At 39.9% G+C, this 16,488-nt stretch overlaps 1 long non-coding RNA gene across 2 annotated transcripts in view; it reads left to right on the top strand.

Moving 5' to 3' along the window:
- The window catches only part of LOC307192027, an 88,285-nt gene that overhangs the window by 28,967 nt on the left and 42,830 nt on the right, over positions 1-16,488 (top strand). For both annotated transcript variants that reach the window (XR_013829919.1, XR_013829920.1), the window contains one exon: positions 5,439-5,556. This is a non-coding gene — a long non-coding RNA (uncharacterized lncRNA). The remainder of the gene's footprint in view (positions 1-5,438; positions 5,557-16,488) is intronic.

The following is a 16,488-nucleotide window of genomic DNA, read 5'->3' as shown; positions in this document are numbered from 1 at the left end:
AGGGAAGTTTTCAACTATAATCTCTTCAAATATTTTCTCAGTCCCTTTCTTTTTCTCTTCTTCTTCTGGAATGCCTATAATTCTAATGTTGGTGCGTTTAATGTTGTCCCAGAGGTCTCTGAGACTGTCCTCGGTTCTTTTCATTCTTTTTTCTTTATTCTGCTCTGCAGTAGTTATTTCCACTATTTTATCTTCCAGGTCACTTATCCATTCTTCTGCCTCAGTTATTCTGCTAATGATCCCTTCTAGAGTATTTTTAATTTCATTTATTGTGTTGTTCATCGTTGTTTGTTTCATCTTTAGTTCTTCTAGGTCCTTGTTAAATGTTTCTTGCATTTTCTCTATTCTGTTTCCAACATTTTGGATCATCTTTACTATCATTATTGTGAATTCTTTTTCAGGTAGACTGCCTATTTCCTCTTCATTTGTTAGGTCTGGTGGGTTTTTATCTTGCTCCTTCATCTGCTGTGTGTTTTTCTGTCTTCTCATTTTGCTTATCTTACTGTGTTTGGGGTCTCCTTTTTGCAGGCTGCAGGTTTGTAGTTCCCGTTGTTTTTGGTGTCTGTCCCCAGTGGCTAACGTTGGTTCAGTGCGTTGTGTAGGCTTCCTGGTGGAGGGGACTAGTGCCTGTGGATGAGGCTGGATCTTGTCTTTCTGGTGGGCAGGTCCACGTCTGGTGGTGTGTTTTGGGGTGTCTGTGGACTTATTATGATTTTGGGCAGCCTCTCTGCTAATGGGTGGGGTTGTGTTCCTATCTTGCTAGTTGTTTGGCATAGGGTGTCCAGCACTGTAGCTTGCTGGTCGTTGAGTGAAGCTGGGTGTTGGTGTTGAGATGGAGATCTCTGGGAGATTTTCGCCGTTTGATATTACGTGGAGCTGGGAGGTCTCTTATGGACCAGTGTCCTGAAGTTGTCTCTCCCACCTCAGAGGCACAGCACTGACTCCTGGCTGCAAAGAAAGAAAGGGAGAGAGAGAGAAAGAAAGAAAGAAAGAAAGAAAGAGGATAAAAGAAAATAAAGATAAAATAAAATAAAGTTATTAAAATAAAAAATAATTATTAAGAAAAAAGTTTTTAAGTAAAAAAAAAACGGACAGATAAAACCCTAGGACAAATGGTGAAAGCAAAGCTATACAAAGTCTCACACAGAAACATACACACTCACAAAAAGAGGAAAAGGGGAAAAAATAATAAATCTTGCTCTCAAAGCCCACCTCCTGAATTTGGGATGATTCATTGTCTGTTCAGGTATTCCACAGATGCAGGGCACATCAAGTTGATTGTGGAGCTTTAATCCGCTGCTCCTGAGGCTGCTGGGAGAGATTTCCCTTCCTCTTTGTTCGCACAGCTCCCAGGGGCTCAGCTTTGGATTGGGCCCCGCCTCTGCGTGGAGGTCGCCGGAGGGCGTCTGTTCTTCACTCAGACAGGACGGGGTTAAAGGAGCCGCTGATTCGGCGGCTCTGGCTCACTCAGGCCGGGGAGAAGGAGGGGCACGATGCGGGGCGAGCCTGCGGCGGCAGAGGCCAGTGTGACATTGCACCAGCCTGAGGCGCGCAGTGCATTCTCCCGGGTAAGTTGTCCCTGGATCCCGGGACCCTGGCAGTGGCGGGCTGCACAGGCTCCCAGGAAGGGAGGTGTGGATAGTGACCTGTGCTCGCACACAGGCTTCTTGGTGGCGGCAGCAGCAGCCTTAGCGTCTCATGCACGTCTCTGGGGTCCGCGCTGTTAGCCGCGGCTCGCGCCCATCTCTGGAGCTCCTTTAAGCAGCGCTCTTAATCCCCTCTCCTCGCGCACCAGGAAGCAAAGAGGGAAGAAAAAGTCTCTTGCCTCTTAGGCAGCTTCAGACCTTTTCCTGCACTCCCTCCCGGCTAGCCGTGGTGCACTAACGCCCTGCAGGCTGTGTTCACGCCGCCAACCCCAGTCCTCTCCCTGCGCTCCAACCGAAGCCCGAGCCTCAGCTCCCAGCCCCGCCCGCCCCGGCGGGTGAGCAGACAAGCCTCTCATGCTGGTGAGTGCCGATCGGCACCGATCCTCTGTGCGGCAATCTCTCCGCTTTGCCCTCCGCACACCTGTGGCTGCGCTTTCCTCAGCGGCTCTGAAGCTTCTCCCTCACCCCACCCCTGTCTCCACCAGTAAAGGATCTTCCTAGTGCATGGAAACTTCTCCTCCTTCACAGCTCCCTCCCAGAAGTGCAGGTCCCGTCCCTATTCTTTTGTCTCTGTTTATTCTTTTTTTTTTGCCCTACCCAGGTACATGGGGAGTTTCTTGCCTCTTGGGAGGTCTGAGGTTTTCTGCCAGCGTTCAGTAGGTGTTCTGTAGGAGTTGTTCCATGTGTAGATGTATTTCTGGTGTATCTGTGGGGAGGAAGGTGATCTCCGCGTCTTACTCTTTCGCCATCTTCCCCCTCTCCTCAAGTAATTGCTTTTCTCCTTTTTCTCATATATGCCTTAATACACTCCTATTAAGTACTTGTCTCATTTCAACATAGAGAAGACTCATCCAACTTGACACCAGCCATAATTGTTGGATCTCACTTGGCTTTGTTTCACTCATGGCTGTCTTAGCCGGTATTTCCACGTTTGTTGCAACTCAGTAGCATATTAAAAGTTAAATGTTAAATCCATAAGAGGATTCCATATATTTTTCCTTCAGAGATTGTTCCCTGAACAATTGGTATAAATGTGGAATTTAGTGCTTGGGGTCTCAAGGACCCCAAGGCTTGAAACATTGAGAGTATTTCTGTGATGTGAATTGGAAAGGATTCAGATGGCTAGATACAAGGAGAGGTTGCTGAAACCTGCAGAAGCAGCAGGCTGCCTTTGCTTTCTCTTATCAGAGTTCAGCTGTAAGCACTATAAGCCAATTTCAGCCAACTTAAGCAAAGGGGAATTTATTGGAAGGATATCAGTATTTTCAGTAGGCTGAAGAACCATGCTTAGAAACTAGCAAACACCAAGAATGCTCCAAAAAGCAAGAATCTCAGCCATGCTCTGAAGAAGAGCATTAGCATCCGCTTGTTGAGACTGTTGTTTGGTTCTTCCCTAGTCCCTCAGGGTTCTAAACCCTGGTGTTGCAGGAAAAATGCACTTCAAGAGGATGGTCATGTCCCAGGTCTCAAGTGAGTCCCTGGGATGGGCTGCCAAGTGAGGGTCCTTGGCTTCACACAGGAAAGAATTCAAGAGCGAGCCACAGTGAAGTGGAAGCAAGTTAATTTAGAGAGATACATGTTCCACAGACAGAATGTGGTCTGTCTCAGAAGGGAGACTGGCCCCAAAATATGGGGTGGTTCGTTTTTATGGGCTGGGTTGTTTCATAGGCTAACAAGTGGGAGGAGTATTCCAGCTATTTTGGGGAAGGGACAGGGATTTCCAGGAATTGGGCCACCACCCACTTTTTGGCCTTTTATGGTCAGCCTCAGAACTGTCCTGTTGCTGGTGGGTGTGTCATTTAGCATGCTAATGTATTACAGTGAGGCTCAAGTTCTAGTGGAAGTCAAATCTTCTACCATTTTGGGCCTAATCGGTTCTAACCAGTTTATGTCATATCCTTGGCTATGTCATTCCTTTAAAGGTTATTCTCTGTATCTATAAGCTTAGCTTTATATACATATTTTAGATTCCACATTTTAAAAAGATCATACAGTATTTGTCTTTTTCTGTCTGACATCTCACTATTTCACTTAGCATAATGCACTCGAGGTCCATCCATGTTGTTGCAAATGGTACAATTCCATTCTTTTCTTATGGCTGAATAATATTCCATTGTGTGTGTGTGTGTGTGTGTATATATATATATATATATATATATATATATATATATATATACCACAATTTCTTTATCCATTCATCCATCAGTGGACACTGAGGTTGTTTCCATATCTTGGTTATTGTAAATAAGGCTGCAATGAATGGGGTTCATTTATCTTTTTGAATTAGTCCGTTTTCTCTGGATAAATGCCCAGAAGTAGAATTTCTGTATCATATGATAGTTTTATTCTTAATTTTTTAGTAATCTAAATACTGTTTTGCATAGCGGTTGCACTAATTTACATTCCCACGAACAATGCAGAAGGGTTCCCTTTTCTCTACATCCTCTCTGAGTCCTTTTGATAATACCCATTTTGACATGTATGAGGTGATATCTCATTGTGGTTTTGATTTGCATTCGCCTGATAATTAATGATGTAGAGCATCTGTTCATGTACCTGCTGACCATCCGTATGTCTTTGGAAAAATGCTTGTTCATATTATCTACCCAGTTTTTAATTGGATTATTTGTTTTCTGATATATGAGTTCATTATATATTTTGGATGTTAACCCCTTATCTGATATACGATTTGCAAATATTTTCTCCCATTCAGTAGGTTGCCTTTTCATTTTGTTGATGGTTTCCTTTGCTGCGCAGAAGTTTTTTAGTTTGATGTAGTCCCACTTGAATTTATTTTTGCTTTTGTTGCTTTTGCTTTTGGTGTCTATTGTTCTTATTCTACAAATGATGAAATTGAGAGAGCTTAAGTGACTTGCAATGATATTGCACAAAGATGAATTACTAAGAGTTATCACAGTAATTTTATCAGCACAATCCAATTACTTGAGGGTGATGAGATGTGAAACTCAGAGTAAATTCTTGCTTGATTTTGTGGCTTGCATGTAAGATCCTCCCAAAAGTAGTAAATTATAACTTAATAAATAATTCAAGTAATTTATTAAGAATATGTAATGTGACAATAGCCAAAAGGTGGAAACAACCTAAATTTTTATTGATAAATGAATGGATGAACAAAATGTGGTATTTCCATAGAAGTGAGTATTATTAACCTTAAAAAGGAGTGAAGTTCTGATACATGCTACAACATGAGTAAACCTTGGAAACTTTGTGCTAAGTGAAATAAGCCAGGCACAAAAAGCAAATACTGTATGACTTCACTTACATAAGGCGCCTGGATTAGTCAAATTCATAGAGATGAAAAGTAGAACAGTGTTCACCGGGAGCTGGGGGGAAGGGGTAATGGGTAGTTATTGTTTAATAGGTACAGAGTTTCAGTTTAGGATGATGAAAAAGTGATGATGAAATCTTTACATGGATTACCTGACTTAATCTTCACAACAGCCCTATGATGTAGATACTATTATTATCTCCATTCTGTGAATAAGGAAATCAAGGCACAGAGTGGGTTAAGTAATTTGACCAAGATAATACAGTTGGTAAATGTTAGAGCTAAGAATTAAACTTAGGCAGTTGACTTCAGAAGCTATCTTGTATTAGTTAATTTTATTACATCCCTTGAGGGAATTTGAGATGCTTTAGGGGGCTGAAAATGGGGGAATTCCTGCCCTACCAACCAATATTTTCAACTTGTTCAGTTTCATGTCCAACACCTGAACAGGGAAAATGAATTCATAGAGTTGTTGATTATTTTATTTGTTTTTTGCATTGCAGAATCTTATTTTGGAAGAGACTTTTTGGTTTTTCTAGACATTGGACTTTCATGTACAGTTAAATTTTCAAGATAATTTTGGAGACTAACATGGAGTTTTTTACTTTCATTTTTGCCAAGGTAAGTGCAAGAAAATATAAAACTATCATTCATCACCACTACTAACAAAAAGGACATCTTAACACCAAATAAATAGGAAAGTCATAAAGACAGAGAAAAAGAAATTTCAATTCAATTGGGTACGTTTACCCTTATGAAAGTGTCGCTCACTGCATGTTTCTTATTTCTCTGAATGTACCAGTGGCTAGTGGAAACCTTGACATAGAGAAGCAACATTCTTAGAAAAAGCAAATGAATATTTGGTCTCAGTCAACCACCTTCCACCAATATCCAGTGCTTGAATTCATCACATTCTCCCAAGTGGCAGGGAGCCTCTGATGTCTCACTTGTAAGAATGTGATTTCTCTTAGGTATGTTTTAATGACAGTCATCACTGGGCTATTTGAAAGTCTTGTGGGGACCTGCAGAGCATATGTTTATTTAGTGAGAGGGTAGCACTAGCTGTAGCACGAGATTGCTTTGGACATTTAACCTTTTATAGCTTATGGCATAAAATTTCTCTACATACCGATTTTGAGTATAAAATACGAGGTAATTTTATGGTTTTTAAATCTTTCTAATTTGCTGGTCCCTTGATTCCCATCTCAGTAGGCCGCCATTGTGATCTCTAACAGGAAAACTGAATAGATTTGAAATTATTGTTTATGTTGCTCTCTATACAGACACAATAAAAAATAATTTGTCTCTCATTCTCTTGAAGAGACTAAAATATATTTTTAAAAATCTCACAGTAGCTGTTGAGATGTGTGCTAGCTTGATGAACTTGTGCTGAATATGGAAATGCTCTTCCAGGCCAAGGAAATCTCAAAGAAAATTATCACCTTAAAAAGGTAATTTTAACACTGCAGCACATTTAAATTTCCTCAGGTATCACCAGTCTGAAGGTACAAGAGGAGAGTAACATCAACGGTAATAATTCACATTCCACTGACTCTTGCCCCCACTGATTTATAGACAAACTTCGCATTTGTTTCTGGGCAGTCCAGGGTGTGTTTGCAAAGTGCCCGAACAGTTCTGGGAAGTTTTCCTATGGTCCCCATCAGAAGGCAGGGCTGGGACTTCCCCGGCCGTCCTGTGGTTAAGCCTTCACCTTCCAGTGCAGGGGCTGCAGGTTCGATCCCTGCTCGGGGAGCTAAGATCCCACATGCCTCGGGGCCAAAAAACCAAAACAGAAAACAGAAGCAATATTGTAATAAATTCAGTAAAGACTAAAAAGTAAAAAAATGAAAAGGCAATGCTGCTTCTTCCCAGCCATGGGCTTTGGCACAACGTGCCCCACAAGTCAGCTGAGCCTCAGCGGCGGGTGCACGGTAGGCTGGTGCTGAGGTTCCTGCTGCACATATGGAAAACATGGTCCCCTCTGTGTAATTGCAGTTCCAGCTCTAGGTAATCACCCCATGCTCTTATTTTTATGTTAAGGCTTATTTTTATTTTAGAAAAACTTCTTTCATTAGTAGTGGCATGAAATATATGAAGATTATGTTTGGAATCAAGCACTTGAATTCACTCCTTCCTTCAGTGAATGTGTATTGAACCCTAGTATATGCCAGGCAGTGTTCTACATGCTGGGGATAAATGATAAAACAAACTAAGCCCCTGCCCTCAAGGAGAGTAACAATAACCAAATTAACATCGAGTTCATGATGCCAGCTCATTTCTGCAAATATAACATCTTGATTTCCAGCGAGTTTTCTGAGATTCTGATCTAAAGAATTGCTACCTTCAATAGCACAAATCATTTGAGGGGGAGAGGGGCCAGTTATGTATTTCCTCTTTTATAATTAAAGTAACTGTAAAAAGAGGAGGAGAGTTCTGAGGGTAAAGGCAGAGAGTGTTGCAATCTTGCTAGATTTCACATTGAGTCTCTCACTCTGATTGATGCCATTTACACTCCGTGCAACTCCTTCCCTAGATCTTCGCCAGGACTTGACAATTCAGGACACTATAGACTAGTTTACTTTCTAATGCATTTTATGTCATTTGGAAGCCCTTCAGTGCCCAAATACTATATACTATGTTTGCAACTTACTTTGAAATGTATCAAAAAATAAGATGGATTAATGTATGATAGAGGGATGCATAGATGGTTAGGTATGTAATAAAGCAAATATAACAATGTTAACTGTAGAGTCCAGGTGACAGGTATACGTATAATTAGGTCACTGGATAGGTCATGGTATAATTCTTTTAACTTCTCTGTGTTTGAACATTTATGTAGTAAAATATTGAATAAAAATCTCTTTACTAGACTGAAGATTTATACTTTTTAGTTCCCATTATGGAATTAAAATTTTGTGAAGACAATATTTAAATTACCTTTCAATAAAATTGTCTTCATTAATGGACATGGATTAATTTTTCTTAACATGGATTAATTTTTAAATGTTTTTTAAAAACACTGGGGGGAGGGGGAATTGGAGAAAGATGGTCAAAAGGTACAAACTTTCAGTTATAAGATAACTAAGTACTAGGGATGTGCTGTACAACATGATGACTATAGCTGACACTGCTGTATGACATACAGGAAAGTTGTTAGGAGAGTCATCTAAGAGCTTTCCTAAGAGCTCTCATCTCAAGGAGAAAATTGTTTTCTTTTTATTGAACCTATGAGATGATAGATGTCACTTGAACCTATTGTAGTAATCGTTTCACAATATATGTAAATCAAGCCATCATGCTGTCTGCCTTAAACCTGTACAGCAATGTTTGTCAATTATTTCTCAAAAAACTGGGGTGGGAGGAAGCACTTCCATGTTTCTTTTTAGAAAGTTTATACAATGGGAATGTGAAATTGCTGTATGATTTTTTTGTTTTAAAAAGACATATCTTCCTAGAATATCTATTTTAATTACTCGGGCAATTGTTCACAAGTTTAACTATTAATAAATTCACTTCTTAAAATAAAATCAGAGAGGCAACTGTTTGACAACTGCTGAAAATACTTTTTCTTAGAGGAGCTGTATTGGTCAGGGTTCAAAGCAGAGAACAAAATCTACTCTAAAGTAATTTAAGCCAAAAGGGATTTATTACATGGTCTATTACAAATGGTTGGCAGGATTGCAAAAACAGCCTGCCAGCTAAGCTTCAGGAGTGACTCACAAATCCAGGCTATAGAACCGAGCTGTCAAGGGACTGTTGTTCAGGCCATTCTCGAAGTCCACCTGTTGAATGGGGAAGCCACCCCTACAGCTACTGGTTCCACAGCCATATGTCCTTCACTACAATACACCCTGTCACGAAGATGCCTCATAAACTGCTCCTCCCCCACTTAGTTCACTCTACACAAGTGCCTCTAGTGGTGGAATTTATATCACATCAATAACTAGCTGCAAGGGAATTTGAGAAATGCATTTTTAGCCTTCTAGATACTAAAGCCCAAGAAGGCATGTTAAGAAGAGGGTGGCATTAAATGAAAGACTGTTGGAGACTTTTTGATGAACAAATCAGCCTGACAGCGCTCACTGATCAACATTACCATTGAGTGTCTACATTACTAAACACTATAGCCCTTCTGCTGGGTGTAATGAGTAAATGGCAGCACCTATGAAGCCTTCTTGCCCAAAACATCAAACCTGAATCTGAGAAAGCCACCAGATCCAACTATCAAGTTTACAAGAACTAGAGGGATAGAGGCACATGTTACCACCACCACAGGGGTGCAATTAGCAAAATCCAGTGTGGGAAACTTTATAGGACAAATGACACAGTTCAACAAATAAATGGAAAGGGGAAAAAAAAGGGAGGGGAACCTAAAATTAAGAAATTTAAGAGGTTTATCAAGTAAATGCAGTGTGTGAATCTTATATGGATCTTGATTCAAACAAAACAATTGTCAAAAACATTTTATGAGACTCTCAGGGAAATTTGAACATGTATAATACTTGGAAAATTGATCATATTAAAGAATTATTAATTTTTTTAGATGCAATAATGGTATTGTGGTTATGTCAACAATAGTTTCAGTCACTTAGACAATAAGCTCTTTGCTTTTCAGTTGGTTATATATTGTTTCTTTCATAATTTATGGCTTCGTGTTTTATTTATTTATTTTTTTGCTGTATTGGATCTTCGTTGCTGCATGGGGTCTTTCTCTAGTTGCAGCGAGCGGGGGCTACTCTTCGTTGCGGTGCGCGGGCTTCTCATTGTGGTGGCTTCTCTTTGTTGCGGAGCACAGGCTCTAGGCACACAGGCTTCAGTAGTTGTGGCGCACGGACTTAGTTGCTCTGCGGCATGTGGGATGTTCCCGAACCAGAGCTTGAACCTGTGTCTCTGCATTGGCGGGCGGATTCTTAACCACTGTGCCACCGGGGAAGTCCGTGTGTTTTATACTAAAGAGAAAGTTTATTGTGCTAGGCATTTTATGTATGTTAAATAATTTAATCCTTGTAACAATCCTTTGGTAAAAGGAAATTATGGTGTTCATTAAGGGAAACACCTATTACAGCCTTTCTGGAAGGCTGTAATATCTATTTTAAATATGTATCTATTTTAAAGTACACTTAGTATGTTTAGGAAGGAACAAGGAGGCAGAGAGTCTTTCAGGGAAGGAACAGGCCTCTCAGCTAATTAATGGGCCTCTCAGCTAATTAATGGGTAAGGCAAATTATCAGATATCTCCTTTCAAGAAAACAGATTTGTTAGATTCCATAAAGGAAACATTAGATTCAATGTTCAAAATATTTTCAAATTTTTCCCTTGTCCCTAAAAATATGAGAGAGCGTGAAACTACTGTCTCATTTTAAAGATGAGGAAAAACCCAAAACACACTCCCATCAGGGTGAGCTAAGGGTGAGAAGCACATTGAGAGTCTTGATATTTTCAGACACAGCCAAGGGGATGACACCTGGCCCATCAGTGCGTCTAAAACTAGTTGGGCAGAATCTTGAATTTGCAGTTTTCTGTTAATGGGCTTATACCATGCATTCTGAAACTTCTTTCTTGGAGGCAAAAAGACCCTTAGATATGATAATGGCTTGTGCCCCTTCAAAACTCAACTCTACCCAACAAAATCTTATTCCTTATTTCTCTCACTAGGAAGAATTTAAATTTAATTTAAATTTTCTCCTGTACGGGGAGGGCAATAATGGAAAAAAAAAGTTTCAGAAACACTGCTTTAGTCCAAAAGATGTTTTATTTAGAATACAGTGATTTTTTTAAACTATAGTTGATTTGCAATGTTTCAAGTATATAGCAAAGTGATTCAGTCATGTGTGTGTATATATATATATGTATATTCTTTTTCAGCTTATTTTCCGTTATAGGCTATTACAAGATATTGAATATAGTTCCTTGTGCTATAGTGCTATACAGTAGGTCCTTGTTGTTTATCTATTTTATATATAGTAGTGTGTATTGGTTAATCCCAAATTTCTAATTATCCCTCTCTCTACTTTCCCCTTTGGAAACCATAAGTTTGTTTTCTATGTCTGTGAGTCTATTTTTGTTTTGTAAATAAGTTCATTTGCATCCTTTTTTTAGATTCCACATATAAGTGATGTCATGTATTTGTCTTTCTCTGTCTGACTTGCTTCACTTAGAATGATTATCTCTAGGTTCATCCATTTTGCTGCAAATGACATTATTTCATTCTTTTTTATGGCTGAGTAATATTCCATTGTAGAATACAGTAATTTTTTAATCATGTTTTCATGTTCTTAGAAGTGGATATCATTACATTTTTTAACACATTTATTAGAGTATAATTGCTTTACAGTGGTGTCTTTTTTCCTGCTTTATAACAAAGTAAATCAGCTATACATATACATATATCCCCATTATCTCCTCCCTCTTGCATCTCCCTCCCACCCTCCCTATCCCACCCCTCTAGGTGGTCACAAAGCACAGAGCTGATCTTCCTGTTCTATGCGGCTGCTTCCCACTAGCTATCTATGTTACATGTGGTAGTGTATATAAGTCCATGCCACTCTCTCACTTCATCCCAGCTTACCCTTCCCCCTCCCCGTGTCCTCAAGTCCATTCTCCACGTCTGCGTCCTTATTCCTGTCCTGCCCCTAGGTTCTTCATAACCTTGTTTTTTCCCTTTAGATTCCATATATATGTGTTAGCATATGATATTTGTTTCTCTCTTTCTGACTTACTTCACTCTGTATGACAGTCTCTGGGTCCATCCACCTCACTACAAATAACTCAATTTCTTTTCATGGCTGCGTAATATTCCATTGTATATATGTGCCACATCTTCTTTACCCATTCATCAGTCGATGGACACTTAGGTTGCTTCCATGTCCTGGCTATTGTAAATAGAGCTGCACTGAACATTGTGTTGTTCATTACTGTTTGCTCTTTAGTTCTTCTAGGTCCTTGATAAACGTTTCTTGTATTTTCTCCATTCTATTTCCGAGATTTTGGATCATCTTTACTATCGTTACTCTGAATTCATTTTCAGGTAGACTGCCTATTTCCTCTTCATTTGTTAAGTCTGGTGGGTTTTTACCTTGCTCCTTCATCTGCTTTGTGATCCCCTGTCTCCTCATTTTGCTTCATTTACTGTGTTTGGGGTCTTCTTTTCTCAGGCTGCAGGTTCATAGTTCCTGATGTTTTTGGTGTCTGCCCCCAGTGGCTGAGGTTGGTTCAGTGGGTTGTGTAGTCTTCCTGGTGGGGGGACTCGTGCCTGTGTTCTGGTGAATGAGGCTGGATCTTGTCTTTCTGGTGGGCAGGACTGCGGCCGGTGGTGTGTTTGGGGTGTCTGTGACCTTACTATGATTTTAGGCAGCCTCTCTGCTAATGGGTGGGGTTGTGTTCCTGTCTTGCTAGTTGTTTGGCATAGGATGTCCAGCACTGTAGCTTGCTGGTCGTTGAGTGGAGCTGGGTCTTAGCATTGAGATGGAGATCTCTGGGAGAGCTTTCACTGTTTGATTTTAGGTGGAGCCGGGAGGTCTCTTGTGGACTAATGTCCTGAACTTGGCTCTCCCACCTCAGAGGCTCAGGCCTGACACCCAGCCAGAGCACCAAGACCCTGTCAGCCACATGGTATCTAGAAAAACGTCTAGGAGAAACCACAGCAAGGCCAGCTGCTTAGCAGTTGCAGCTGTAACAGGAAGCTTATTCCTCCCTATGGATGGGGCAAGTTGTCCTGCAGGTGCAAAGGTGCCTCCTTGGTCCTAAGGAAACTAACTTCTTTTCACCCTCGCTGTGGACTAGTCGCCAACATTGTGTCATTACATTTGTTTTTAATTAAATTAATTTTAAAAGCAAATAAGCATATATATAAAGTTTTTTTTCCAGATTCCAAGTGGCTTATGAAATCAAAATGCTACCTTATCTTCCTAAAAATGATTCACCAAAAATAAATAAATTTTTAAAAAAAGAATTCTAGACCTAAGGAAGCATGATGGAAAAAGCAATTGATTCTAGAAGTCAAGAGAGTAATATACTGAGAATTAGGAAGGCTTTATGGGGAAAGCACTACTGGTGGACTTTGAAAGGTATATAACTCCCTTTTACATTTGAAGAGGGTTCTATGCAGGGGGTCAATGTTGGGTGGGACCAGATGAGCAAAGCACAGAGGAGAATAATTCCAAGGTATATTTGTTTCTGCTTTTGTTTTTTTAATAAATTTATTTATATTTTATTTATTTATTTTTGGCTGTGTTGGGTCTTCGTGGCTACGTGCGGGCTTTCTCTAGTTGAAGAGAGCAGGGGCTACTCTTTGTTGTGGTGCGCAGGCTTTTCACTGCAGTGGCTTCTCATTGCAGAGCGTGGGCTCTAGGCATGTGGGCTCAGTAGTTGTGGCTCGTGGGCTCTAGAGCGCAGGTTCAGTAGTTGTGGCGCACGGGCTTAGTTGCTCCGCGGCATGTGGGATCTTACCGGACCAGGGATGGAACCCATGTCCCCTGCATTGGCAGGCGGACTCTTAACCACTGCACTACCAGGGAAGTCCCTCCAAGGTATATTTTGGGGCCGAGTTTTCTATAGCTGAAGTTTAGGGTGCGGGGGCCAGTGGTGGCAGATGAAGCTTTACAATTGGAGCCACATCATGGACCTCAAACGACATGCAAAAGCCTCCCTGCTTTCACAGATACTTCTCTGGGAAGAATTATTTAAACAGAGCTGTTATTTGAATACATACCACCACCTAACTCCACTTCTGCCTCCTCCCCCACCCCCTTTATCCGAGAGAGAGCAAAATGCCGCTGCATTGTAACCTTGGACAACTTACTTCTCTCTGTACCCTGATTTCCTCATCTATAAATGGATATTAAAGGTAGTACCTACTCATTGAGTCACTTATAGCAGTATATGGGCATAGTCAGCAACGTATGAGTGTTCGTTACATAAATAATGGATATAGCTCTACCTAGTAGAAAATCTCAAAACATTGTTCTGAGTCATATAAGGAAAGGGAAGGATTTCAGATCTGTTTAGAGCTCTGCTAACTTCCAACCTTGGGCTTAAGACTTTTCACATTACAAATTTAAGTATATCATTACAGTCTTAAAGAACATAATTGCTAAAAGGACTGCTAGTGTGCCCTTTTATTTTAGAGCTCAGGTAGATGCTGCTTTTCCAGCCCTAGGAGCTGCTTACAGAGTTTCATTAAACGAGTACATTTCTAATTATGTAAGGCATTATTTAAGACTTCGGAAATTCCTTGGCTTCTAGCTACAGCATTTTGACATTTTCAGTTCATTACCAACTGTATATACACCTATGAACCGTGGAAAAGTGATAGTAAATAGGAAAAATGTGGAATCTACATTAAATATTTTGAGATTTGACTTATGCATTTTCTGTTCTCCATGTTTGTAGTTGTCACAGTAAAACATAATGTCTTTAAAACAACACTTTGTTATTTTGCACAGTTCTGGGGATTAGGAGGGCCACCTGGACACTGCTCCACGTGGTGTTGGCTGCGATTAGCTCTTCACATAGTTCCTCATCATTCTCTCATTGTTCAGTGGTTTAGCCTGAGGTTCTTTGCATGCCAGCAGGGACCCAAGAGACTGAAGCAGCCTGTCCTCTTAAGGTCTACACAGAGAGTCAGCCTAGAAACACATCTGCTGCATTTGATTGGTCAAAGCAAAGCAGAAGGCCAGCCCAGATACTAGAAAACAAACTCCACCTTGATGGGAGGAGCTGAAAATATTGTGGCCATGATTTCTAACCTGCCACAATAGCTTTTACCAAGTTAACTATAAAATTAAAATTGACCAAGTTGGTAAAATTCCAGATTCTGACTTCTGTCCCATACTTTTGCCCTAGAAATTTACTGCAGGATAGGAAGTAAACAGAGATACCAAGGAAAAGCATGCAGATGGCCTTCATCGGTTTTCTTTAACATTTATTTTTCCTCATTTTTTGTGTATGCCCTGTGGCACATGGGATCTTAACTCCCCGACCAGGGATTGAACCCACGGCCCCTGCAGTGGAAGTGCGGATTCCCAACCACTGGACCGCCAGGGAAGTTCCCTTCATCAGTTTTCAAGCTGTGTGATTTTAAAGCCTATTAGTGACATTTGACTTAAGTACCTAGTCAGTTAACTAGCACACACATTTTCTAATCAGTTAACTAGCACACACGTTTCTTGCCTGCTAAAGCCTACACTCCAAGCTTCTCTGAAAACTAGGGCATATAGTAGTGTCAGTAATTAAGTGCAAGGATTTTGTAACAGGAGCTAGGTTTAAATTCTGGCTTTGCTACTTTGTGTGACTTTAAATTATCTAAAGTCTGTATTCCTCAGATTCATCCATAAAACAGGGATGTCCATCTGGCAAAGTTTTCGTGAAGATTAAGAAAGATAATGTATTCAGAGATTAGCAGAAGGCCTGGCACTTGGTAAGCATTCAGCAAGGTTAATAATTATTAGATAGGCCTGAGTCTACATGAAGGTGTATTGATGCCTTAAGATTTGCATAATGACTCTTGCAAAGGGGGCCACTTGGCATTAGGGACTTCACAAACACTCTAAAACAGTGAAGCCACCCCAAGAAGCTTTGGGGCTATAGCTTTCTAAATTTTCTTGAGTGCCTTTCCTGACTTTTTTTTTTTGGTACCTATAAATTTCCTCCTGGCTTGCTTTGCTGCCCCCTTCTGACAGAATGGGGAAGAGTTCCATGCTGTCCCACCTCTACAGCCACTGAAACTGCTAAAAGCTATCAATGTCAAAGAATCCAACTTTCAAAAGCCTTTGGCCGTAAATTCAAGTGAATTTAAATGAAAGCAAAGTCTAAATGTAAAATTTCTACATATAAATTTTACTTTATTTCTGTTACATGGAAATCGATATTGACAGATGAAATAATATTAAAATGGATCAATCCATTTTCAATCGTTAGATTGAAAAGATGCCAAGAATACTGTTATTCTGAATGGCAATAGTAAATTTCCTATAAACTTCATTTTACCTTTCTGAAACAATGTGTACATATATAATTTTAATTTTAAAAATGTTTTTCTAGGGAATTCCCCAGTGGTTAGGACTCAGTGCTTTCACTGTGGAGACCCAGGTTCAGTCCCTGGCCGGGGAACTAAGATCCTGCCAGCCGCAAGCCACAGTGTGGTCAGAAAAAGAAATAAAAATGGTTTTCTAATGTTAATCTCAGCTAATCTCTACATATTTCAGATTACACATTACATGTAGTGTGCCCAGATTGGTATTTAAAATTTTTTGCATAGAAGCTGCATGAAAATGTTATTGTATAATTAATTGAAATACAATGAGAAATGCTAAATACTTAGATTTTATATTTAATACAGTAAATTATTTAATGCTTTCTCACATTTTAGTTTTAGAAAGTATTGGAAATATTCTAACAGGTTTACATATAAGTTGATAAAGCTAAAATTTACAAACTACAATACTTTAAAATATCACAGATGTATTGTACATTTGTGTACTTACTATAAACTTAATCCTACTAAAATTTTTTTCAGTCAGGAAAACAATGTTTTAAGGAGAAATTTAGAACTAC

The sequence above is a fragment of the Stenella coeruleoalba genome (assembly GCF_951394435.1).
Source record: "Stenella coeruleoalba genome assembly, chromosome: 9".
In the NCBI taxonomy this organism is placed as follows: domain Eukaryota; kingdom Metazoa; phylum Chordata; class Mammalia; order Artiodactyla; family Delphinidae; genus Stenella; species Stenella coeruleoalba.
This window is presented reverse-complemented; position numbering and strand designations above follow the sequence as displayed.